Source organism: Corvus moneduloides, chromosome 4 (genome assembly GCF_009650955.1).
Source record: "Corvus moneduloides isolate bCorMon1 chromosome 4, bCorMon1.pri, whole genome shotgun sequence".
Taxonomy (NCBI): Eukaryota; Metazoa; Chordata; class Aves; order Passeriformes; family Corvidae; genus Corvus; species Corvus moneduloides.
The window spans coordinates 13460208-13488016 of record NC_045479.1 but is presented as its reverse complement, the minus strand read 5'-3'; the positions used below and the strand labels follow the sequence as shown (position 1 = coordinate 13488016).

Below are 27809 nucleotides of genomic sequence, written 5' to 3'. Positions count from 1 at the left end.
TAAAAACACAGGGAAGTTCACTTTAGAATTAAAAAAGGGGGAGAAAAAAATGCCTAAATAAAAAGAAATCATTTTTAAAAGCTTTTTTGCTATGAGGACGGCAAGCAATAGAAAGGATTGCCCTTTTGGGGTCACCAACCTTGGAGCTACTCACAGCCCAACTGGACCCTACATGGCACAGCCTGTCCTGGGCATCCCTGCTTTGGGCAGGGGCTGGGCTGGAGACCTCCAGTGGTGCCCTCCCACCTCACCATCAGCGAGCTCAGTGCAGCTCACGATCAAGCACTAAACACAGTACTGGAGGCTGGTAGGAAAAGTCTATGTAGGCTAAAAATACACAAAGGAGCAGAGTGCTCCCTAACCACATTTGTTTACAGTGCACCCCTTGATTCTCACCTTGTGGCTAGGAAATGCATGAAATGGGTACAAGGAACTGCTAATTTGTACTTGTGCAATATAGCCATGGCTCATAGGCACAGAAAAATCACCATCCTTGCGCTTCATCCAGGCACAACCACCCCTCATGTTTCCAAAAAGCACTCCTTGCTTTCCCTAAACAAGGGGCTTGTCCGTGGTTGTCAGAAATCCCTAAGACAGGTCTGCTGATAGGAGCAGACAGTGCTACCAACAGCATCCAGGTTACCTGGCTCTGCCTCCAAGGAAAGACACGCAGGTTTGCACAGAGCTTCCTCCACTGCTACTCTCAAAGGAGCTGTGCTGATGAGAGCAGCAGGGAGAAATTTTAAGATAAAACTTACTGAAGCAAGACCCCGCAAACACACAGACCTCCAAAAACCCTTCCACCACTCATGGAGCATCTGTTAGCAGCCTCACCAAGCCCACAGCTGAGAAACTTGGAAGAGGTGAAATCAAAAAGAACAAAAAGCCCCTGAGCCGAACAGCTGGGGATGATGCAACAAAATCCCACTTCCCTGGTTATTTGGTCCTAAAAGTGGTCATTGAAAACTTGCCTGGAACAGCACATCCTGCTCTGGCCACCTTCCCAGCACAGTGCAGCACATCCAGCAGTCACGAAGTAAAATTGCTGTGATAGAAATATAATATTGGAAGTATCCTTCCCTAGCAAAGGAGTAGAATTGGTTTGGGCTTTGCACAACCATCACCAGCATGCGGGAAAGAGGTGGGAAGAGGGCAAAGAGGACCTCATATGCCAGGGGAGCAAAGGACCAAACTGCATGGAACCATGGAACCAGAAAAGACAACAAACCCCAGGAGGAAGAGGATGGAAAAGGGAGGTGCAGAGGGAGCCAAAGAAACACGAATCAGCAATCAACAGCTCTCTCTGGACTAAAGGAAAGGGGACAACAATAAGGCACCAGCAGATTAATCCCTGTGCCTCCTGAAGGGCACCCTCTGACTTCACAAACTTTGAGAGAAGCTCAGTGGGCCACTGACGCAGCAGAGCTTTTCCAATATGTATGTTCCACTCCTTCCTCTTTATGGCTTTTGTCTAATACAAATAAAACCTAAGGGAAAACTCTAGGCTTTGGGTTTTGTTTCTTGGCAGTGATTAAGGAAAACCATGCAGGTAACATGAACAGAAATCCATCTTGGAGGGGTGCAATGGAGCTCCTTAGGAAAAGAATGCATAGCTAATGATGACAAGCAGTTTAAATTCCCTTCATCCACAGAAACAGGAAGGGGAAAAATCATCATTTTAACACAGATGGATCTATGGCATGGCAGATAAATGAGATATCAACGTGCATACAGGAGACAGAGAGGCAGATGAATGAAATCCACCCCTGGCATAACGTCACCGACAACACACCTGAGAGGAAAGCACTGGCAGTGCCCTGCCTGACAGACTATTTAAAATAAGTTTTCTCTTGCTCTCCAAGAAAATGACAACACTTACCTTCCTGTGTGCACAACCAGTGCCAGGTGGGGCGTGGGGGGCTGTTTTTACAGAGGCAGATCCCCCTTTTAGAGCTCCCAGTTGAATACCTTGCTCATGCTGACAAGAACAAGCATTGCTTCATCAAGCCCGTGTTTACAGCCCACCATTAAACAAAACAAAAATAAAATACAAATGCAGCTCTCTCCACTATAATTTATGATTAATCTTATCACTAGCTGTCATTTCTACCACATCCCTGGCTATAACAGAGAAGACATAATTTGGTCTTACTTGTTTAATGTCCCTTCCTCTGGTTCGAACGCACCAGCCGGTTGCTAGGGCTGTGCTGTTCACTTTTCAGTAGGTGGAGATTTTTTATTTTTATTTTTGAATGACATACAAACCCTCTGGCTACAGCGCTGGTGAAGACGTATTCCGAACGGCTTACAGAGAAAACAAAACGCTGCCCTGCAAACAAACACAAGGAAAGCTGGAAAAAAAACCCCAACAAGGGGCTCTGTGAACGGAACTGTAGTCTGTTGGATACAAACAGGAAAGCTGCCTGGATATAGATTTCAAAATCTGATATTTAATTAAGATGGCAGACTTCAAAAAAGAAGGGGGAAAAAAAAGTGCTTAAGCATTTTACATATGTAGGAAGTGATAGTTTTCCCACCCAGAGGCTGCCTCTTTCCTAGATCAAACAGCACACACAGAGGCATCGAGGGGCAACATCTTTGAGCCCATTTTTTTGTTGTTTTGGGGGTGGTCTCATTTTGGATCTCCACCTGCAAAACACACCACGCTTTAAAGCCCAGAGGTTTGCAGAGTTAAAGGGAATCAGCTGCCTGCTGGCAGGTCTGGAGGCCCAGAGGACACACCGTGCCCTGGATGTCACCGCTCTGAGGAAGGGAGGGCTGGCCTTTTGTCCCACTCGCCTTCCCCTTTGTGCACATGGGCTGCAAATGCTCAGTTCTGGGAAATAAAGCATCAGCTACAGATTATTTTTATAACATGATGCAATAAGATGGATGACTTAGGTTTCCCAGCTCTCCCATTCACATGTAACACTCCTTAAGCCAGGAAATTTTGATACACAGAAATTAAAAACCTTGATTAGGGCTTGTTTCTGAGAGCTGTTGAGAGTAAAAAAGGACCCCGAAGAGCTGGCTGTCACCCCAGAGCAGCCTACCATGAAAGTAAAATGAAAAAGAAGTTGCAGTCATCTTTTCCGGGGAGGGTGGAGGGAAAGAACCTGTTCCACAGCAAAAGTAAGACCCTAAATGCTGTCAAAATCCATGTCCTGCATTCTCAGTCCTGCATGTACCAGATGACTGCATGAGAGGTCTAAAGCAGCTTCTGAATTCATCTCTCTTGCCTCACTACACTAAAACAACACATCCTTAGCAATTAATTTTTACAAAATGAAGCTCTATTTCATGAAGACAAATGTCATTTCAGACACATCTATTTCTGCTTTTTCTGGCAGGCCAGAAGAGAAACACAAACACACAGAGACTTATTTACAAAATACATTTCAATCATAATTACAAACAGTTTCAAATGAATTCAATCCAAATCCCTGGCACAGTTTCTCATGGGATGTTTTGAAGACGCTCAACTACAGTGCCACCAGTCAGTAGCAGTTTTACACATACTAATGAATATATTCGGGTAATTTACACTTGGAGTCATTAACATTTCTTCTAATGTAAATGACGACTCCATTTCATTCCTTCCAGGCCTGGAAGAAGAAACTAAAAAAGAAAATGGATCCTAGTTGAATATATTGCTCTGGTGTTCTGCAAGAAAACAACAAATTAAATTTAAAAAGTCAAATTAGGAAATGCCAGAAATACCTTAATGAGAATAATATAGTGAAATATCTTAGTTTGAGGCAGGGATGGCCATCTAGTAAGGTCCCAGATATGCTTTTGGCCAAGTAATTCAGACATTGCCCCCCTTATCTGATGTCACCATGTGGAACCAGGTGTATCCATAACATTATTACGGATAAAAACAACCCAAATGTTGGCAAAGGCTTACTTTAAACTCATAATGTCTATTTATTTTTGTATCTATAAATAAAATTCTTTTTGAATTTGCTGAGCTCTAGTCACTGACATCAAAGCAATACTGCTCTCCTATTACGCAGGACTACAAAAAAATCAACAAATGTCCCTTTGTTCCCTAAGTCTAGATCCTTTCTTTGTTCCCTGAATTTCATTATTTCTTTATTATACAACAAGCACTATTTATTTCCTTTAACTGATAAAAATGAATGGAAGCACACTGAGGATAAAAGCCCATCCCACAGAACGTAAGAAACATCTCGAGATCAAAGGTTTCAAGCTGTAGAAATTACTTTAAAGTACTTTAAGAGCACAAAACACAGAAGTCCTTCCAAAATATAAATGTTTATACCTGGGAAAAACTTACCTCAATTCACACAACCTTTACTACCAACCAGCTGAGTCGCATTCCGCACTTTGCCTTAAAATTCGTTAAACACTCTGGTCGTAAATCAAAAGCTAAGCCTCGACAAGATAAGCATCCTTGAGATCCTTTGACAGAGATGCATACACAGCAAACAGCTTATCTAAACACCCAAAGTCTCTGAGTCAAGGTTTATGGCTTAGATTCATATCCAGTTACTAAACAAACCCTTTATTTGGGTCTCTAGCACTGAAATCACTCTGGCTGCTTATCTCTGCTACCCTGCTCTCCAGCAGCTCTTTTGTCGTTGTTGTTGTAACCGAAAGGAAATTTAAAAACCCGGGTTTGACGCTGACAGGTGATGTTGTTTTGTGGGCTCTGTGAGTGCTGGGTGACAGGGAGGCAGCTCCTTACCTGCCCAGCAGCTGTGTGATGCTAATACCTGTCTGCACACCCTGTTCAGACTCACTCACTTTCACTCTTTTCTCACAAGCAATCCAAGGTCAAATGAAGTCTTGTAAAAAAAAAAAAAAAAAAACAAACCAAAAAAAACCCCTACAGACCCCTTCAGGCTGTTCCTGTTTTACTGGTTAACCATTTAATAGTATTCAACTTCTCACCTCAGAGAGCCTGAGAACCAATACATTGTTTTCTCACTTGTTTTTCTTGGGTCCACTGATTAGAAAAACAAATGAGATATTCATCCCTGACTCCAAGACTGCTAATGCAAGCAAGGAAATGCCTCACATTCCCCAGCAACATGTTACTGACACGCTGTGGCCACACAGGCTACAAAACAAAAGGGGCACTGTTGGGTGACAGGCCAAAAGGTAGCTCTTAAAAATACCTTAAAACCCACCGAGTCCTGAGCACTGACCCACATTTAGATACCATTTCATAGCTCGTGCCACTGTCTTTCAATGAGCTGGATCCAAAGGTTCACAACCCTCCAGAACCAAAAAGGATTTGGCTCTAGATTTTGCACCTTCAGGTCTAAGAGTTTCCAGATGCACACCTTCAGTTCTGACACCGCATAGAGCAGAAGTAGAGGGCACCACCCATAAAAAGTCCATAAATAAATAAAATATATTTAGCCTGAACAGTGTCTTAGTAAGTGTCTGCAGAAAACAACAAAAAATCCTACGCCTTGTAATTTTGCAGCACCAACTGTTACATATGGAAAATCTGTGTATATACTGCATCCTTCCCCTTCTATCTGCCTCTGAATTTGCTGTGTTAAGATTTACCTTTCAGGAGCAATATGTAAAACAAGAGTGCGACATCTGAAGCACACATTTGTGTGTGAGGATACTTTTGTTTCTCAAAGACTCATGATCTCTCAGAATGTGAGGCTGCAGTACCACCACTGCACCACTGACACATGATTTGCCATCTCAACTCTCCTGGCATTTTAAAAATGAAGCAGGGTAAAATTCAACTTGGTTAAGGAATCTTTTTTTTGCCATGTAATAGAGCGGGACTGAATTTCAATGAGTAAAAAGTACGGGAAAAGTGAAAAACCACAAATTGTAAGCCAGCTTTCCCTCTGATTTTCTCTTTTTCTCCTCAAAAGCTTGTGGACCTCTTCATCTTCTCCTAAACTAAAGCCCTTTGCCAATAACTCACACTGGAGTTTTGCCAACAGCCTTTGTTTAGGTAGCACAACTGGGAATCTGAGAGAGTCCACATCAAGACAAGCTGCTTTAGGCAGCACATGGACTTGAATCACTATTGAAAATGGACGCTCGACCTTTGACATTCCTGAAATAGTAGATGTGAGTTCAAAATGCAGACTTCAAATTTTGCATTAGTTCTCAGCTTTGAAAAGGTACAAGTGGTTCATGGGCAAAACACTCTGAAATGTGTGCTTGTTCTCCTCAAACAGTGAGCTCTGATGTTTGATAACTGTGGAGAGCACTATCCCATAGCCAGCCAGAGCTGCCACAGGCCCTGAAGAGCAAGGCACTGCCCGGCTGCAGAACGAGGGGATTTCTCTTGCCCAGGCAGCGTGGCTCTGCTGGGATGCTCTCCCTCATCCCCTCAGGACCATCCTCTCCTTGCTCTGGGACACAGCCTGTGCTGACTGCTCAACTCCAGAGTCACTCGTTGATGTCAGGGTGAAGAAGAGGCACACACAGGGTGTTTTCCCAGCACTGCCCTTCCCACACTTTCTCTCATCCACTTCTCTTCCCCACACCCTTTCTCCAATCCCTAGGGAAAGCACAGCCCCAGGGATTTCAGTAACGCTGGAGTAAGCAAAGATTTTATTCTTTTTTATTTTCAGCCAGGGAGCAGAGTGCTGTTGATTTTGTCTTGCTTTTTCAACACCAAAGTCCCAGTGCTAAGAGATGAAGGACAAAAGCTATGTGCTCTCAGGTCCAAGAGAGGGCTTTTCTCTTCTGAATGCTGCACTGGTGAGTAGCAAGCAAACAAATCCCAAAAGCCCCAATACTACTACAGTGCAGCTTTAAGGAACCATATGCTGCCCACACCATTGCTTGGCTGGGGAGCCGTGTGTCCTGCCTACCCTTGTGCCAGCTTTGCTCCTCAGCACAGAGACAACTTAGCAGCCAGGACACAGCTCTTTCGCTGCTCATTCCTTTCTCCTGAAAGCCTACAGATGGTTCTTCGGGGTAGAGATGTTGTCCTCTCCATCCCATCTCAACCCCTCCTCCTCTTGCACAACTGACACCTCCTCACCATCCTTTGCAGAGAGATGGTTTCAGTCCTGGTGCCCTGCAGCTTCCAGCATCACCCAAGGCTAAAAAACTCAGGCAGAGCAGTGGCTGAGCTGTACCTGGGGCTCAGAGGAGCTCACAAGACAAAGACATCAGTGCTAGAGGAATGGAAACGATGCTGGGGTGGGCTGGAGGGCTACATGGGTAAGGATAAAATGTTCTTGGTTGATATTGAAGGGTAGGACGGCTTCACCAGCAAGGCAGAGGGAGGCAGCAGATCAGCAGCAAGCCAGAGCTGTGGCCTCTGCAGGAACAGAGCTTTAAACACAACACAAGGTCCCAGCCCTACACTCTCTCCTTTCTTCTGCAGCAGGAAGAGGAGAGAAACTGGCAGGGGGGGAAGGGGCAGAAGAGAAGAGACTGTCTTCTTTCTGCCACTTCCCCTGTAAGAGAGAAAGGTCTAGGGATGGAAGTGAGCAGCCACTCTCCCTGCCATGGCCAAGCCTCTGGGCATGTGCAGGAGTGGGGAATATCTCACCCCCTCTCCCCATCAGCAAGAAGAGCAGAAAGTGCTGGCTTTGCAAGTGAGGAAGATGCAGCCCAGGAGACGAAGACAAATCTTAGCACTCAGAAAACTAAGACATGCTTGCATCAAGACATGTCTAATGCCCAGCTGGGGCAGAACTGCAGCTGCTGCAAATCCACCTGGATTTCTGTGGGATAACAAGGCACTGAGACTGAGGTTACTCACTACAGATATTGTAAGCATGAAACAATTTTTTTTATTACACAGAACAATGAAAAATACCTGTTTCTTTAGATACAGCAATGAACTGGTTTATTACTGACCTTACCAATAGTGGGCTGCCTTTATCAGACAGGGCTATAACACATTAAAATGGAGAAGAAGATAACTTTTAAGAGCAGTTTGCAAGGAAGTTTACAGCCCAATTGCAGCAGTTCAGTGTGAATACACCTATAAATCACCTCGTTTGGGTATCCATAGCAGTCTAATTGAAACAAGGGGCTACAAAACTTTCTTTGTAGGCAAGGATCAGCAGTGGATGGGTTAGCACACACCACCAGTGGAGCCACGATCCAAGTCAACAAGTCTGAAGCAAACTTAGGTGTGGCTAAATCACACGACAACAACAACAATGTAGAAATATCATCACATGCAAGAGCTGAACTGCCCCTCTCCATTATTAAGTATCTGCCACATGTTTAAGCCAGTCAGGTTTACAGACTCTTCTGCAAAGCCAGTTTTACCCCACATAATCTCTCAAAACTCGAGGTCTTCCACAGAAGTAACTTCACTAGGATATTAGTTTTCATTAAGAAAGAACAGCATTATTGAGGCACATAGTTGCTGCAGGAAGTTTCGTGATCTACAAATATCCTGAAGGTTTGAACACAGAAAGGCCCTTATTTGACATGAAATACAGTAAGGCATAGAAAGGAAGGAAGGAAGACATGGGGAAGCAGGATCACCTGACTTTTTTTTTTAAGTCTGTAATAGAGCAAAGAAATCCTAGACTGCTTAACTGTTTCCCCTCCCTCGACCTACAGCTCTAATTAAAATAAACCTTCAAATATATAAAAAATGTAATAATATTTTAAGATGTTTTTATTAAAACACTGAATAAATTCAAAGATGTTTTTATGACATAAAAAGACCAAAAGTAACCTCACTGCTGTTTCAAAGTTATATTGGCAAAAAGTGGCTCTTGTGTAACTTCATAGTTTTCTGACTTTCCACCGTTCCACTGCAAGAGATGATAGCAAGGATGAAACAATACATCTAGGATTAAAAGCTCCCAAGCCCATTATTTATACACATCTAATTAGCTCCTCCGGCACACAAATACACACACACACACACCCCGCCTTGAGCACTGGGAACTGCTAATATAATTCCTGCAATTAAAAACTTCAATGCCAGAATCCTTGTCTGCCAAAAGGAAAAACAACAACCACTCTCCTCCAGGACAGCTGGGCATGTTTGTACAGGAGTGGATGCCCAACCCTAAAACAAAGCTCAGCTCCAAGATGTGAACTCTCCCAAAGTTCAAGGTATTTATTAGAAACCTGTAATCCAGCACCAAGGACCACCTTGGACTCCACTCCAGCAGAGCGAGAGATGCAAATCAGAAGTTTGGGGAGTTTAACTCACTGTGGTTTTGTTCAGCCATCCCACAGATCTCTGCTGATCATGGGATAACTTTGCTGAACACGTCTCACTCTGTAAGAGCCTTTTGCTTTGGTTTCCCCCTCAGTGACCACGCTAACTTTTGTTGTGTTCGGCACACTGGCAGTGCAGACAGACGGGTGAAGGACCACTCGCCTGACACCATGTGAAAGCAAAACTAGCACAGAATAGTTCAAGGCCAACACTCATAAAGGCTTCGATGCATTAATGACCTTCAGTATTTCCATACAAATCTTCCTCTGAATACATAATCTCACAATAAAACTTCAAAAACCTCGAGGGATCAGATACACTTACAGTGTTACATTTCTTTGAAGTACTTTTCCCTTTGTATTTTGACCACGCTTCAAAGTTTTCCTACTTACATACAAATCAAATAAGACATCTGCTGCTAAAAGAAGCAGACACTAAAAGCTGCTTCTCACTTTCCCAACCTTTGGGGGTGGTGGGGCAAGACTCAGTCTCATAGAAAGAAAGGTATATACTAACCATAGGTTGATTTTCATTATAGTAGCTGGCCAAAGAGGAGTTCTTCATGTATTAAAGGTCAAACAGAACCAGGGTACACCTCCAGTCCCCACCTGTGGCTGAAGATCCTGATCCCAAAGAACAACACAGGATGTAGTAACCTGTGTTAAGCTGTAGAATGCAAACTGATTTGCTGCCATCAGGTGGGAATTTGTGACTAATAGAAGTGCCCAGTGCATGAAGGCAACAGGAGGGAAGAGGCTGTGCCAGGGACAAAACCAAGGTACACCAGCATTGGCAAAAAAAAAAAAAAAAAAAAAAGTGGTTTAATTGGGGTGAGCTGATCATCTTTAATGGTTTTCTTAAGAGGCAAAGGGAAAAACTCAACCCGACTCCCAAACACTACAAAAGTTGCCAGGGAAAGGGATACGGGGTGGCTGGCAAGATGTACCAGGTTCTGTGCTTCAATTGAAGACCTTTTTGGAAGGATTGAAAAAAAAGGATGATCCTAGAACTGTCCTCTACTACCATGCCAGAAGAACCCACAGAAAACAAACCAACCAGAAGTATGCAAAACCCCACCTCAAATAAAAGAAGTAAACAAATCATTGCATTTTGTCATTATGAACTAGCAGCTTCCTCAGCAACCATGCGAACATCCTTTGTGGTATACAAGGAGACACTGGAGATAATCTTGCATGTTCTCAAGCACTAAATAAGTTTTAAAATGTTGGTTCTTGCCTCATATATAACAGATCTATACAAAAAACTATTTCTAACTATTGCCTCCTGTGCTTCCCTTTTTCGGGCTGAGTATTTTTCCATGTCTTTACTGAGCCATCATTGGAGGGATGGTTTCTGGGACATTATATTTAGCTCGAAAGGACTAAAGATGTTTTTTCCCTGGCTAAAGTTAGGAAGGGATCCTCCCTTAGAGGAGGATCTTACACTAACTCTGCTGCACATAAAAAAGCACTGAAACAAGTCTAGTCTGGGCTTGCAGAAGGCACCGGTGATGCCAAGGCCTCAGCCATGATGATCCTGCTGCTTAAAATGGGAAAAGTAAATCCAAAACTGGCACGAATGTTTGCTTTACATATACAATAGAACTACAATTTCATCCCTATTTAGGAAAAGAAACATCACTTATTTCAGGTTGGAAATTGTCACATCTTCACGCAGAGCTCGTGGCAAAGTACAGCTCCCCTCGGGGACAGCTCAATGTTTGTTCACCACTCCATGGAAACAGGCTGCAGCAAGGGCATTTTGGCAGCTCTGCACAGCTGCCACTTCAGTCACTGGACAGAAATGGGGACAGCTCTACATCACAAGCACATAGAACTGCTCACAAGTTTCCATTGCTGCACCCACCCCTCCAGCAGTGCTACAAAACCCCTTCGGTCACCACCCTCCTTACAGCACCAAGCCACCACTTGCCTACATGGATTCATCCACTTCAAGGTTTTGCTGGTAAGACACAGCTACCATGGTGATTTACCTCAGAGAGGTTCAGGTCTTGTTGATAAACTCTGTTATTATTGCAAATCAACTCCTATCACAGAATCAGGGAATGGTTTGGGTTAGAAGGGACATGAAAGCCCATTCAGTTCCAACCTCCTGCCATGGGCAGGGACACCTTCCGCTACCCCGGGTGTCTCAGAGTCCCATCCAACCTGGCCTTGGACACTGCCAGGGATGGGGCAGCCACAGCTTCTCTGGGCAACCTGTGCCAGGGCCTCCCCACCCTCACAGGGAAAAATTTCTTCCTCATATCCAATCTAAACCTGCTCTCTGTCAGTGTGAAGTCATTCCCCCTTGTCCTGTCACTCCAGGCCCTTGCCAGGAGTCTCTCTCCATCTTTCCTGTGGGCTCCCTTCAGGCACTGCAAGGCCACACTGAGGTCACCCCAAAGCCTTCTCTTCTCCAAGCTGAACAATCCCAGTTCCCTCAGCCTTTCCTCCCAGCAGAGCTGCTCCATCCCTCTGCTCCCCTAGGTGTCCCTGCTCTGGACTGGCTCCAGCAGCTCCCTGTCCTTCCTGTGCTGGGATCCCAGGGCTGGATGCAGCCCTGCAGGGGGGTCTCAGCAGAGTGGGGCAGAGGGGCAGAATTCCCCCCTCCCCTGCTGCCCACGCTGGGGCTCTGGGCTCTGCCCAGGATGCATCCCTCAACATGAGTGTGCTCACTCCTGGTATTCACTACAGCTTTGCAAGTACTGAATTACCTTCGAAATCCTGGGCTACTGAAATGCTATTTTGTGTGTTTCAGACACTGATCTCTTCTCTGGTGACCAGGGACAGGACCTGAGGGAGCAGCACGGACCTGTGTTGGGAAGTTTAGGCTGGGAAATTTTACAAGTATACACAGAAAAAGAAGGGGAAAAAAAGCCAGAACAGGTATCTCTGTGTGGTAACAAGCAGAGCTCTCTGGCAGAGGAAGTATCCGAATCATGCTGTTGGATTTTGGGATTTGTGTTTTGCCCTTTATTAAAACTTTCGGCAGTTCTAAAGAGCAAGTTTGTGTTTCCTGCAAATGTCTCAAAGATCATAAATGCATTCAGGCCTCTCCTAGTATTTTAATGAAATACCAGTTCCTGCTCCTCTACTTGACTTGCAGGCAAAATCTGCCATTTTAAGGAGATAATCTTAAGCAGCTTTCTGAGAAATGCCAAGAATACTAAATTGCCATTTCTGTGCTCTGGCTAGGGGTGGGTTTTTTTTTTCCTCTCCTCTAATATTCTATTTAAATTGTCTTTAAAAAGAAAATGGAGTGTTGGCCAAGAGATAGTAGCATGATGTGCTGTATTTTACAGATTGCAAGATCTTAATTAATACTGTCAGCTGATTAAAAACCTTCCAGAAAGTAAGGGTTTAATTCCCTGTCACACTATTGTGTCTACAAAATCAAGACTTAGGAAAATAACATGAACAAAACAATTACTTCCATGGCATCCTGTTTTTCTAAACTAAGTCTCAGTATCAACGAAACAAGAGCTGATGTCCAGTCACGCTCCTAACCATTGATGAGGAGTGGAAGGAAGCGATTTAGCACAAGTGTGCATTTGTCAAGGAAGAAAGAGGTGTGAGTAAGGTACCTGGGATGTCTCCAAAGGCAGCCTGCTGACTAAACAGCCAACCTGATCCGACCATGCATCTGAGGGTTTCAGGAGGAGATATTTACTACCGGCCTTACAGTGAGCGACCAGTGACTAGTGCCCAGAGGGCAGCACTCTGGCTACCTGGGCTGCTCAGGGAGCCTGCAGGAGGAAGGAGGAAACCCAACAGATTGTGGGATAGAGGACTTCTTCAGGCCTGAAACCAATACTGAGAAGCCAGGGCACGGCCAGACAGCTGCGATCTTCCTTCCAGCCACAGGAAACAATTCCACATGGTTGCTGGTGAGTTCCCATGCCACAGGCACTCCTCAGTTTGTACTCAGCAGTGGTTCTGGCAGCTGAGACCACCTGCTCTGTACTCACACAACACCTCAACCTGTGGCAACCCTGCCCAAGAGGCTCTCCTGGCACTGCAGCACTGCGGGCCAAGGTAGGAAACTTCCATCTTAGGTGGGGTCAACAATTTTGAACTCGTACACAGCAGTGTGCCAATAATATGCTGTAAAACAGCCATTCTTTTCCTAAGTCCAGCTGCCAAACTCAAGAGAGCTAACCTGACTGAAGACAGACATGAAGGTAAAGTAAACTGAGCATTAAATAAAAAAAAACCAGCTTACCTAAACAAGTCACCCTGAAGGGCTTAGGTTAAAAGTTGCTCACCTGAGCTGGGGCTCCTGTTACTCTGGTCCTCATGGCTATTTTAAGGGGTGAGCCTATGCAGGTAGAACACACATTCAACTTAGTGCAAAATTCTCACCAACGGGAACTTGTCACTCGTGGGAGCTTTGTACCAGTGTGGAAAAAAGAGCACTCCACAGGGCAATAGCATCCAGGAATCTGAAGCACGGCTCCACAGTGCTGCTAAAACCAAGCTCAGTGCAAGTGGATATTCAATTTTTGCCGGAGCAATTTTTATCTCATAAACAACCACCGCTATACCCCTCTGCAGATTTCAAAACACTCATTTCAAATCCTTTACAACTGGCCACAGTACGGGGGAGAGGAGAATCAACTTATTTCTCACTGACACTAGAATTTGTAGTGTTCTTCTGAAGTCAGAAAATACCAAGTAACAACAGAAAAAGAGAAACACACCCAGCATGCATGTCAGAACACACAGGGCACCACAAAGACATTGGTGGTATCTCTGCATCAGCAGCCTGTTCCTTGGAAGCTTCTTGTCCAAGAACTGTGACCCAGCCTGGTGCTCCTTTGCTTGCAAGATCTGACAAGATCTCAAGATGCTGGTGTGGCTGCGGGCCAGCAACCTGGTGCTCCAAGGAGCCACATGCAAATGTCTAATGAGGGTAACATGACCACACACGTTCCCTCTCCTGCTGTAACACCAGCAAGGCTCCAAACTCCTCCTGGATAACAGGAGATAACGCAGCCATATCTCAGCGCTCCCCGGCATGGATCACGGCATTCACTACGGCTGTCACAACACTGTAAATTATACACAGCCCACACCCTTAACAACACAAACTTCAGAGCTGTCTCCTTGTTCTGTGGCAGCAGAGATTAACAGATGTTGACAACTGATCAGATAGGGGAAGCATTAGAGGAGACAGACGCAGCCCATTACTACTGTTTGTTGTGTACCTACACAGTTTCCTGCTGTCAGACTGCACTCATAGTTTCTCCTGATGCAGCAATGTTGTTGGGCTTCCCTTTCCCATCCTCCCAACAGGCAGCTATTTCAGTTGCTCAAAGCAGCACTGCCCCTACCTTTAGTGACAGGAGGATTATCACTGGCTGACAACACCCTGCTCAACAGGAAAACACACCTTAGTATCACACCCAGACACCAAGAAACCCCTTGGCTCCAGGCATCTGATCCAGGTGAGCGCTTGCATGAACTATCCAGAGCATGCAATACCACATTCATGCTGGACTGTGCACATGACTCCTCCTAATTCCCTGCCCAGAGCACTGCAGCACAGCTGGCAGAGATTCTGTGAACAGCAGCACAGCTGCAAAGAAGGTCCCTAAGGGAAATTACTGAGATAGGCTACAGAGGAGTGGGAAAATGCAAGTGGAGCTACTCTAGATACTAACAGGATGCAAAGGTGTTAAGTTTATGCATGACACAACCCTTTGATAACAAAAATATGAGAAGAGAAGGTTTCATACATATCTCATAGCAGCCTTCCAGTATCTGAAGGGGGCCTACAAGAAAACTGGAGAGGGAGTCTTCATTAGGAACTGGAGTGAGACACAAGGGGGAATGGCTTCACACTGACAGAGAGCAGGTTTAGATTGGATATGAAGAAATTGTTCCCTGTGAGGGTGTTGAGGCACAGGTTGCCCAGAGAAGCTGTGGCTGCCGCAGCCCTGGCAGTGTCCAAGGCCAGGTTGGATGGGGCTCTGAGCAAGCAGGGATAGTGGAAGGTGTCCCTGCCCATGGCAGAGGGTTGGAATGAAATGATCTTTGAAGCCCTTTCTAACCCAAACCATTCTATGATTCTGTGAATTCCATCAGTGCCCAAATCTGCAAGGGAAGCAATAGACACTAGCACATTGTTGCACTGCGAAGGACGGGGGGGAAAGGGCAAGGGCCAGGGCCAGGGCAAGGGAGGAACCGTGGAAATCTCTGCTGAGGTCTTGGAGCAAAAGGCAATCAAATCCACAAAGAGGCTCCTGCAAGCAGTTGCAAGCTGGCAATTTGCTCTGTTGCCAGACTGTTCTGGGGCTGAAATACTGACAGTCAAAAAAGCTCTTCCCCAGACAGAGATGTGGCATTCCCACCTATCAGATTTTCATCTCCTGTTAGGAGCCGGGAACAGATACAAGGGGACCAGAGCTGCCATCAGCTCCATTTTGGTATTCCCAGCAATGCTGCATCACCTGATGGGATGCACCACTCTGTTTTCTGTCCCCACAGGGACAGACAGCTGTTCACTGTGCAGATGGCAGAAGCAGGATGGCTGCTTTACCACTGCCATCCCCCAGTGTCCCTCAGGCACAGTGACACCCAGGGCACATCAAGCCTTGGCCACTCGGCATCCAGCCAAGCGGGCAAACCAGCCAAAACACTGCTGGCACTGAGCCCTGGGAGTGGAGCCAGGAATGTGTGCCCAGTCCCACAGCAGAGTTGAACTTCCCAAATATTTTGAACAGCTCCTTATCAGCAAAGCAGCTTTCCACCAGCTCAGCATTTCAGAGTGTTTATAATCTGGTCCCCTTAAATTGGATTGACAACCGAGCAGAACCACAGCCTGAAATAGTGACAGTCTCTCTGTTGGCACAGGAGCTTTTCAGCAAGACCCACCCAGCCTGAGATCAGCAAGTTGCAAAAGCCCACACTTGATGTCAAGCATGTTTCTAATGCCACTGAAGTCAATGGTACTGAGAACGTGCTTAACGCTGGCTGCCTGTTTGACCAAGTGACCAAAACAGGACCTCAAAATATAGTTCCTGGCAGCTTTGTGCAACCTGTGGCTGCTATCAGTAATAAACAGCAGCCCTCTATGTAAGGTCCCCCACTAAAACACCAGCTCTCCTCACCTTGACTGACTTTAGACCGTCTGCTGCCAGATGTGGCCTCTGCCACAAACATCCTGATCATTGTGACCACAATCTGCCTTCCTTCTCCACTTAGAGGCACCACCAGAGCACAGGTCTGTGTGTGTTTGGTTGGGACCAAGGGAAACACTGAAGCTACAAAACTCACATCAAGTCTGCAACAAAGACATGTTCACTTCCAAAATGGATCTTGCTCCACATCACTCTGGTTCAATATGACACCACCATCACATAGAAAGTAGCTTCTTCACAAAGACGTTTCAAGGCAAAATTTACATAGGGTGACATAGAGACACTGTTACTGCATACAGAACACAAACCAAAAATCACTCAGTGAATCAGGGAAAACAAGTGCTGCTCTGTTGCACTGAGAGAGTTCACAGGGTGGGAGAGCAGGCTGTGTCTGGGAAAGGGAATGAGTCAGGGCAAGCCTCCACCGAACAAAGTTCAGCCATCTGCCCAGCACACAGACAGCACCTGAGCTAAAAGTTAACAGCCTGTGCCCCTCATGGTGAGGAGAAAACAAACACTGTCCATTGAGTCATCACCCCATGGGGACAGCCTGCAGTATTACTATGCTCAGTGTATCAGGCACTGACTGTTATTAGCCACTGATGCTTATACAACTATTGGTCCCACTGCTGTTCCTTAAGAACAGTTGCTAAGAGCATGAGAAAAAGCACCTCCTCCAGGTGTAGGACTATTGGCTTGGAAGGTGCTCCAGACATTAGAGTTCTTGGATGATGCCCACCTGCCACAGCAAGAATGATTCTACTCCCAAATTCTCATCTTGTCCTGGCCAGTGCTGCTCACTGTAGGTCTCAGAAGAACAACTTCATATCCCTCAAACAGGGTATTGGAGGGCATAAGCCTAAATCCCTACTGCTTAATGTACCTCCAATTGGTGGGCACTGACCTACTCAGGGTGAGGAAAGAAGGGTGTTTCCCAACTACCCCTTGTTACACACCTCAGAACAGGTGTACCAGAGGAGGACCAGGCCTTTGGAATATGGCAATCATTGTGCCATCCTACGGAAACAGATGGAAATCTCTGGCCTTACCATTACACTAAACACTAGATGATTCAACTGAATTTGCTCTCCCCTCATGAGGTAAGGCTATTTCCTACTTTCTTCCAGTAACTCAGATTTGTCTATGTCCTATTTTTGGTTTCTAAATTAAGAATATTGCTCATTACCAGATTATATGGCATTTATTCTGAGGAGCAAGAGATACTGATGCAGCTAAAAATTCAATATAAACACCCTGCAGATGTAAGCCATGACATTTATATACCGGATTAATAAGCACTAAAAGGAATTTCTGATGTAGGGCACATGACCCCCCCTTCATTTCAAAGGCAATTATTTTAATACCATGATTTCAGTGTGTGACATGTCCTTGAAAACACTGGCAGGCAGACAGCTTTATCAAAAAACCTTCCAAATCCTGGAAGGACAATTTCAGGTGCATCTCCAGTTTTGAGATAACAGAACATCTGGAGTGAGTGTATGGGCTGGCCAGCAGATAATCAGGCTCAGACAAACACCATTTTAATGCAGAGTGGGTCTGAGCCTCCTTTAGAAAGAGGGGAAGGATTGGACACAGAGCTCCTGCTCCAGCCCATCTCCAGCTGCATCCAGCACCGCTCCTACTGCCTTCACTGCCAGGTTTCTGGAGCGCTCTCACTGCTCAGAGCGGCCCTTGCCTTTCACACCTCATCACCTACCCCTTGATATTTTCCAGATACCTCAGCCTGGAAGCCACTTCCTTGCTCATTTCAGAGAGCCAGCTTACAACTGGAATCCCCCCAGAACACAGCCAGGCTCCCTGGGTATCACTTGTCAGACTTGGGCCACGCCACCTCAGCCTTTCAAACACAGGAGAAATGGGGAGCTCGCCAATTTGCTGTGAGGAGAGCTGAAAAGATAACAACAGCTGGTTTTCCACTGAAGACCTCAGTGCTTTCTGACAGTAGTTTGATGCCCCAGGGAAAAAAAAAAGCCCCATCCAACCCTTCCTGTGCAATCACCTTCCAGCCCAGGGATGCCCCAGTTGGTCCCTTCCTCTCAATCTCAAATATCTAAGTAGCACTCAGAGATCCTAAAGGATCTCAACAAAATTCCTTTGGTATCAGCACGATCCGAGCAATTCACCCTGGACACATTCTTGGAGCCACTCACCACTTTTGGATGCAATGCCTCAAAAAAAATCCAGAACACAAAATTAAAACAAACACAACAGAAGAGCCCAAGATGTGCATGCAGTTCCCCACACATTGAGCTGCTGACATTTTTCCTAAGCAGCTGAAATCAAAACCTAGTGAGAGAAGCTGTCAGATGACAAAGGAGAGACACCAAGACCCCACCACAAGTACTCACACCCTGCAAAAGCAAGGCATGAAAGTTGGTCTGCACTCACTGCTGCAAACTCCAGGTCCCAGCTCAGCCCTGAGGGCTTCCCAAGCCCAGCGAGGAAAACATCCAGATTCATAAAAAGCCACATTTGAATCCTTAAAAAGTCAGCAGGCAAGTAACGAGCAATTTGGATATCATGAAAACCAGAGGATGAAACCAGAGCCCTGGGAGTATGGAGTAGTTCAGGACAGCTCTGCCCAACACTGGGAAGGAGCACACACAAATGAGGTATCAGCTATATAAGAAAGTCAAAGAAAAATGAAAATAAAAATACTGTCTCTGATACCTTGGTGCTGCTGTCCATCGCTGAAGGTCTCATCTAAGACATCAGGATATCTGTCCTACCCATCAGGAACAGAAAACTAAATATAGTCTTGGAACTAAATCTTGAGCCCCTAAAAAAGGCTCTGCAAAGTTTTGCATGCCCAAAACGAGCATGTGGCTGGAGACAGCTGCTTTCTCCACTGCCTTCATTAGCAGGGCATGCCCAGAATAAAGTTGTGTTAAGCCATGCAAGGCTTTTTGCCTGAAAGTTTATCAAGCAAGGCATCTGAAGCCAGTCAGAAGGTGGCCAGGGAACCTTTGAGAGCCTGCAGAGAAGCAGCCACGAGATTTTCCTAAGGAAGATGAAAGAATTCCTCATGTGATTTCCATGCTCCTCTGCACCTAGCAGATCATCTGTTCTCCCCAGGAGGACTAAACTGCCCTAACACCGCCCAGTGCTCCGAAGCAACTTTGTAAGAAGCCAGAATTCCTGAAAAAAAAGAAGTTTTAACTAAATTCTAGCAAGTAGGCAACAAAATTGTTACCACAACTTCCTCTGTAACAGAGTGCCTAATACCACTGTTCACTGCCACGAGCACTCACCTTTTCTATAAGCCAGGCAACACATTTGGGGGTCTTGTCAGTTCCTTTAGTAGCTGTAAATCAAGGCCTATAGCCTAGCGCAGTTGTATGAAATTATTTCTGCAATGACATCATTCCAGACACCACTCTGAGCTAACAACTTCCACTACATTCCAAGGGAGGGAAAAAAAAATATCGTAGCATGGCATGTGGTGGATGAGGGCAAGAAAGATCAGCTTCCACATTTTGAGATGGCTCACTTTTCCCATTTTAGTCTCAGATGGAAAACGAGATGGGGAAAAAAACATCCCCAAATAATACAGAAAAGGTCTCCCCTGCCTCTGGTTTGAGAGGAAAGAGGAGGGAAGGAGCAGAGAGATCCCCCAGACAGCAGTGAATGACACCCCACAAATCTAACCCCATTAACATGCTGCTTCATCTTAAGAAAACTTCAGACAATTCCTTGCACACCTCCAACCACTCACAGGGAAGGGACAACCACCTCAATGAGAAAACTTATTTAGGGGGAAAAAAAAATAAAACCACCAAAAAACACCACCAGCAAATGCACCTAAATAAGTAGTTAAGAAGGTTAGGAAAGATCATTACACTTCCCTTTGTGTCAACCTGAATCAAACTTTCTTTTGCTCTAGTACAAGTCAGGAAGGCGAGGACTCAACTTGCCCTTGTTTCTCTTTCCATGGCCTAAGGTCACTTGACTTCTTGTTCGCTTTGCCCATCTGTAAAATGGGGGAAATGATGAGAAACTACAACACAAGGTTATGGGAATTATTCAATCCATAGCCATAGAGTTCTTTGAAGATGCAAAGTGCCAAGCATTATTACTGGATGAAGAAATGATGTATTTTCTCCCCCAAGCTACACAGAGGAAGAAAAAAGCCATGCAAACAGCCAACTGTATTTCTAATGAGATGCAATACTCAAAAAGTGGGACATCTTAAAACAGATTGGACAATCTTTTTCCAGCTCGCAAAGATTATTCCCAATACATAAACCTCAGAGGATTATAAATGCAAGCAAAGAAACTTAGCTTTTGACAAGATTTCTGCAGACAAAATAAGCTTGTCTAAACAAATAGGGGAAATGTACATTTTTGGTCTTAAAGAGAGCAAAAAGAGTTTTTCAAAGAAAAAGGGAAGAACTGAAATCAGGTTTGCAAGCTTTGTGAGGGATGAATTAATGTTTTCTGAATATAAAGCAATTTCCAGGACTAGGAAAGTCAATAAAATAGGAAGAACTGGATGGGAGGGAGGCAGGAAAATGCCATGGGCAGCAGAGGGGACACATGCTGGATAAACAGGGCAGGCTGCTCACTGTTTAGAGATAAATACATCTCCCCTCTCTGCAGAGACTTATGGGTATTCAAGAGCCACCATCTGAACTGTGGGTGAGCAGAATTTTAAGTTACATTAACGTTACCCAAACCACATCACATAACATGTGAGGAGCAAAAGCACAATAACATGCCTCTTTTCTGCAAGCAGCATTATTTCCTCTCAGAAGAGGGGGAGGAAAAAGACACCAGAAAATCCCCAACATAGCCTGCCTGGGGACCCTCCCGTGCCCCAACCACAGGCAGTGCTGCACCTCCCATAAACACGCAGAGCAGCCACAGGCTCTGGGGAAATGTTTGAAATTATTACTATTTTGAGCACAATTTGGTTTAGCACAACTATTAAAAGCCCAAGAAAAGCTGCATGTGGGGTGGGCCCTGCAGGACAAGTCATCAAGTGCCAATAAATGGAATACATAGAAGTAGCCTTGTGCTTCTTTCCCTCCTGTATTCAATGTGACACTGACGGGGGAAAACCCAACAAATACTGATTTTTGCCTTTTGCACACAGGCACTGTAAGAGGGCGGGCTGGACACTATTTCAGTGCTGTGTGTGATGCTCTGTCTCAGCTTTAGACACACCAAAAATCTGCTGCCACCAAGCACCTAACTCAGAGCTGGTGGAGCAGGGTGAAGACACACCTGCAAACCTGCAGGGTTTTGCTAGGAAAGAGCAGGAGCTGCAGGGACTGACTCTGGCTACATGGACTTAGCCAGGTTTCTGTGCTTCATGGCAACACACTGAAGCAGCTGTCTCTGCTAAGGCTTATTTTAAAAGCCTTATTTAGCTTTTATTTAGCTTATTTAGCTTTTGCCCCTACTGTGGGGCAAGGCTCAACTGGCAGCAGCATGTTTAACACGGAGCAAGCCAGGGAGGGAACAACAGGATGGAAATCCATGCTTTTAGGGACAAATAGAGGCCGTGGGCAGAGGCACTGAGACTCCACTGTGAACACATGTGAGTATTCTGTGTGGTGAGATTGGAGGTCAGACATCATGTGGTATTGCTGTGGTAACCCAGCAAAGAAGACCATGTTCCTCCCCATGTGGGAGAAGCAGCCAGAAGCCCAAAACAGCCCCTTGCCCCTGTCAGCACTGACTCAGGCACGGGAATTTCCTGCCATCTCGTTAGGAGAGGCTCTTATTTATCTGTTTAATGGGGAAAGCAAGCAGCAGCTGGAGAAATCAGGCTTTTCAGACCGATTGCTGAGGGCAACAGGTCCGACTCCTCCAAATGCCAGAGATCTGCCAGCACTGGAGCCACAGGAACGGAGAAGGGAGGACTGAGCACCTGCTACTACAGCCTTGGATGGACTTGGATACACACATCCCCTCCCAGGGAGCAGCAGCACAAGTGACAGAGAAAACCAGGCAGATTTATGTCCCAGGCCTTCTGCGGCTCCTGGGGATGGGGAATTAGCACAGAATCTGGGGAGCAAAGACGGAGAGACTTCCAGCAAAGGCAAGACATTCATACGGTGATGCCAGCAGCTTGAAAGTCTCCAAACACACATCCAGCAGAACGTGGCTGCCAGCCAGCATCAGACTTTCAACAATGTTTTTACAGCCACGATGGACACAAATCCAGCTGGAGTGTAATCCCACCAATCCTGATAAGCAGTGATAAAACTGAACAAATGTGACCAGGATGGGAGACAATGGGTGACAACCACTCCTGGAACCATCAGACCTCTGATTAAAAACCCAGGGAATAAAAGCTTTTGGCAGTGGAATTTAGGGCTTCTGACAAACAAGGAGCAACACCCACCCACTTCTTGCCAGGTCTGGTGCAAGACCTTGGGCAGCTGTGAATCCCAGAGAGAGCTCAAGCACAGTGATTTAGTGTGGGAAGGCTCGGAGAGCCACAAAGAAGCACTCCAAGGGCTATGGAGAGGGTAAGGGAGTAAAAGAAGGGAAATGGTATTTCAAATGAGACACCAGTCCTCACATCCTGTGGGACTGGGAGCCCAGCTGTGCAGTTATGGGATGAGCACATCCCAGCCACAGGGTGCATGGATCAAGTGCAGGCTCAGCAATCTGACCCAGCTCTCCAGCTGGAATTTAGGATGTTAAATCATACCATAACATCCAAAACAAAGTAGATGAGGGATAACCATTCCCAAAACAAGACTGCCAGCTCTGACATGCACGAGGCTACCTGGATCAAATCAGTCTAGACCGAATGCAAAATGCTGCTCCTTGAAGCCACCAGAACTGGGCCATTTCCAAAGGATCTCACAACACATACTCTGTTTTGCTGAATGCATTTTCTCATGAACTTGCCCCGGTAATCTGAAAGCTCTTGGCAGCTTCTCTGCATGTTGCCATAGACCTGCTGAGTCGGATTTACTGCACATGCACAACTGCATCACACACTCACAGCATGTCCAGGGGGACCTTGTGCTGGAGCTGAACCCTTCAAACTGGGGTGCACTGGCACTGCTTGAACCCTTCATATGCCAGAGAACAGCTCCAGTGCTCATTTCAGTTTTGGTTCTTGGATAATCCAAATATACTTCATTACTCTGCCACAGTCCACATGTAAACCCTAAATCCACTGTCATTAATACATGGAAACACAGTTTTTACATTTCCCTGACTCTAAACACAGCTTAGACTGCGTTAAGTGAGGACCATCCTTTAAAAGATACAAAATGAATGGATATCTGCAGGAGCACGCTGACATTCTTCTACAACTCTTACTAGAAGTCATATACAGCATCATTTTAATGACATTTGAAATGAAAGCCCAAAGGAGCTGTTGTGTAAGATATCAAAAAGCAAAAAACCAGCAGATAGTAGATAATACACATCAGCAACGCAGTGGGTTTAGATTACTCACCCACAGGAGCAGACTTAGTGTTGATCTTCACTGTCACTCTTGAGCAAGTACCACTGATCCATATAAACTTCCAACACTGAGAAAAAGAGAAACAGAGATTTTGATTAATCACTCAAAGTCTGAGATGACTTAAAAGTGATATCTTGTAAAAGTTTATTATCAAGAGACACAGGATACAGGAAGCACTGTGGATGAGATACATAATACCATTTAAAAAAAGCTAATACCAAGAGATTAAAGGATGACAACAGATGTACAAAAAGAAAATGAGCTTGTTAATTCCAAATAATTCCCAGCAACATTATTTCTCAGTATCTCTACATTACATAGTTGGCCTGTGCCTGCCCTTGACCTCCCCAGCTGATCACACACATACAGCACAAAACAACGGTGAATAATGCCTGGCAAGGCTTCCTTCTCACTACTGCGACCTAAACAAACCCCAAACAAGCACCCAATGTTGCTGAACATCTGAAAATCAGTGTGTGAAGTAAAGCCAGTGGAAGTCAGAGCAGCCCATAGAACTGAACCAACCCCACAACTCCCAACAACTATTCATGAGTCTCTTTACTATGACTATTTTGGCAAATCAAAGATGTTCTCTGTTACTGTGGCTTGACAGGAAGTTTTAGTCTCAGATACTCCCATCTACAGACTGTGGACAAAAGAAGAGCTATTTGGTATGGGAAGTTTGACAAAACTGTTCCAGGAGAAGGTTCTGAGTAAGCTTTGAATTTGAAATGCAAAAGGGAAGTTTGGGGAATAAAACTTCAGCCTAATAACTAAAAACTTCCAAACCTATGCAGTTATATGAGCTCCCTTTAGAAGAGGCTTAAGAATCAGTGACTGAAATACAAGTGCTCAGTGAAATATGGTCGGTAGAAGGATGGAAACAACCGGGAACACCCCAGTGCACCCCCACCTGGGACACTTCACTGGCACACTGAGACACTGCTCTCCAAACAAAAATCATGCCAAGAGCAAGAGCAGGAGTTTAAGACAAGCAAGTAACATGACTGGAAAGCAAAGAATCAGCTCAAAAATGTAGGAATAAAGGCACACTGGCTAACTAGTCATTGACTTGTGGCAACAAACTGCAAATATCCAGAGGTTGTAAACTGGAAGAGAGAGAATCCAGCCCTTGTATGACTGGGAGGGAAAAAAACCCCATACATTTTCAGGGTTATACACTATAAAGCTGTAATAGATGATCTCAAGGCAAACACATGATTGGGAGCTCATTACTTCTCAGAACAGTTTTTTAGAATAGGTTGAACAAAACCACCAGGGGAAAAAAAATGACACAGAACTGAGCAGGACACAGGAGCCTGTACAAGCAGACTCTGTCACAGGACTGGGGCTCCAGGCTATTGCAACAGAATAATTATGTACTGAGCCCTGTGCAATGCAGGAAAAAAACATCTGCCAGATGGAAAAAGACACAAAATGTGGTAGGCGGGGAAAAAAAAATATTTGAGGTTTCTATAAAGGGCACTGCAGAATGCCATGTATGAAACTGCAAAGCCAGGGGAAAGAAGTTAGTTAACGGTGTTATTTTAAGCCTGCCTAAAGTAATATGAAGGGCCGAAATGGAAAACCTATAATTAGATGGAGCTTCTCCCCTTCATTACAAATATCTGACTGGAACTGAGGCTCACAGATTGACAGGACCTTTGGGATTCCCATTGCCCGGGCTGCCAGGACACACAGACAGCAGCCGAGCAGGGGGAAGGAGACGCGGAACGCGGCGGGATTCTGCTGCTGCACCTTTGCTGCGTGGGACTGGCCACCACTGCCTGTCTCAGCTGGCCTGGGCCTCCTGCTGCAGCCACCAGTCCTGCCCCAGCTCCCTCAGCATCCTCTGTGGCACAGGGAAGCCCCAGCAGCTGTTCAGAACTTGCAGGGCCTGTCTCCCTCCATCACTGCGGGAGGCTCACACTCCCCACGAGGGCCATTCTCCAGACTGATTTGCTATTCCCAGCATGGGTGGCAGCACCACAGCTACTCCCAAGCCTCTCCACCACCACTATTTTGGTAAATCAAAGATGTTCTTTGTTACCGTGGTTTGACAGCAAGTTTAGTCATTTCCTTCTCGACAGAGTCAGAGTTACACACACACAGCCCACACCTCGGGCAAGCTGTACGGCCACTGGCTGGCTGATGAGGAAGGGAACATGTCCCTGCATTCCTCAGAAGGGAACTAACTGCCTCACACCCTGGCAACACAAGGATTCAGTTTGTTCCCAAGGCTGCTAGGGAAGTGGGCTTCATTTCCCATTCCCCCGCTTCCTTCCATCCTCAAACCCAATTTAGTTTTGACAAATAAACTTCCGGTGCTGGTTTTGGCTGGGATAGAGTTAATTTTCTTCACAGCAGGTAGTGTGGGCTAAATTTTGGATTTGTGCTGGGAACAGTGGGGATAACACAGGGATGGTTTAGTTCTTGCTGAGCAGGGCTTGCACACAGCCAAGGCCTTTTCTGTCTCTCACCCCACCCCAGTGAGGGGCTGGAGGTGCACAGGGAGTTGGGAGGGGACACGGCTGGGACTGCTGACCCCAACTGACCAAAGGGACATTCCAGACAGTATGTGGCATCATGCTCAGTATATAAAGCTGGGGGAGGATGTTCAGAGTGCTGGCATTTGTCTTTTCAAGTCACTGTTACCTGTGATGGGGCTCTGCACTGCTGGGGATGGCTGAACCCCTGCCTGCCCATAGAAAGTAGGGAATGAATTCCTTGTTTTGCTTTGCTTGTGTGCACAGCTTTTGCTCTCCCTATTATACCATCTTTATCCCAACCCATGAGCTTTCTCACTTTTACCCTTCCAATCATCTCCCCAATCCCACCAGGAAAAGGAGTGAACAAGTGACTTTTTGGGATTTAGTTGCTGGCTAGGGTTAAACTCAGACACTACCCCCACCAGACACCCTCTAACCCTAAGCTAAAGAAACCTCCCTCGCACAGCCTCACCTCTGAAGACTGGTTACAGAAGTATTTCCTATAGGACTGGCAGTGATATTCATCCCAGCATTTCTCCAGCTTGAACAGGGCACAGGACATGGACATCAGGGGGTTGCACCCCGTGCCCTGCATTGGGATGCCAGGAAGGCTGACAGCTCCCAGGGAAAGTCTGGAGCTCAGGACGATGAGTGAAATATGGGACTTGTCAGGACTTCTGGGAAAGGGTGGGGCTTTTCTGGTTTAACTGGAAGGGTAATTTATCATCCAAGAACACAGCTGAGGGAATAGCTGCCCCCATGTCACACACACAGCCCCAACCTGAGGGCACACAGGCGGCCAGGGGCTCTCCAGCCTCGACAGCAAGAGCAGAGCTCTCCAACGAGTTCAATCCAAGTTCACTTTCAGTATCACGAAAACAACCTCCCAGAAAACCACACTCATAACCAAGAGCCAGTCATTAGGAATGATCATTTAAGAAGAGCAGGACTAGGCAAACCAGGTGAGAGTTAATTGGGTTTTTGCTTTCATAGAGAGAACATCACCATGTATGAATGCCCTGGGAGAACCTCTCCAGTAACCCCAGGAAAGAAAGGTGCACGATATGATTTTCTTTTTCTTTTCCAGACTCTAATTTCTTAACCAGGAAGAAAATGCAAATCCTAATCCCACAACCTTGCACATTCAGCAGTAATATTTTACCTTGCCAATCAAATGTTTTCTGCAATAGCCACCCATTTTTTTTTCAAATTCAAGATGCATAACTGCATGCAATTAATTACACACTGTGTGAATTTAAACAGGACACAGCCCTGTGTTCAAAGACCTGAAAAATTCACATGTTGCACCGTGTTTAGGGGCACATCTTAACATGAAAGGTGCAGCACTATTTCTTTGCTTTCTGACTCCTACGAGCTTTGTTTCAGGAAAATTTTCAGACGAATGCAAGAGCACTGCAAGCAAATAGTCTGATTCATGTCTGTTCTTTACTAGACAAAAACAAAGATCTGCTTTGCCTAATAATTTCTGATCAAGAAAAGCAGGGCTTTGAGATACAAGATCTGAAAGAGCCCCTCCTCTCTACTAAAAGCTAAAAAATGACT

The 27809-nt window shown here is 45.6% G+C and overlaps 1 protein-coding gene across 15 annotated transcripts in view; it reads right to left on the bottom strand.

Moving 5' to 3' along the window:
* Nucleotides 1-27809, bottom strand: part of PPFIBP1 (PPFIA binding protein 1) — a 102619-nt gene that overhangs the window by 49329 nt on the left and 25481 nt on the right. For 12 of the 15 annotated variants that reach the window (XM_032105586.1, XM_032105591.1, XM_032105590.1 and 9 more), the window contains exon 2: nt 23749-23824. The gene's annotated coding sequence lies outside the window, so the exon portion shown is untranslated. Of the gene's footprint in view, nt 1-1879; nt 2123-2152; nt 2236-18992; nt 19015-23748; nt 23825-27809 lie in introns of those variants that run through there. The other 3 variants (XM_032105589.1, XM_032105588.1, XM_032105587.1) reach the window with 3 other exon arrangements.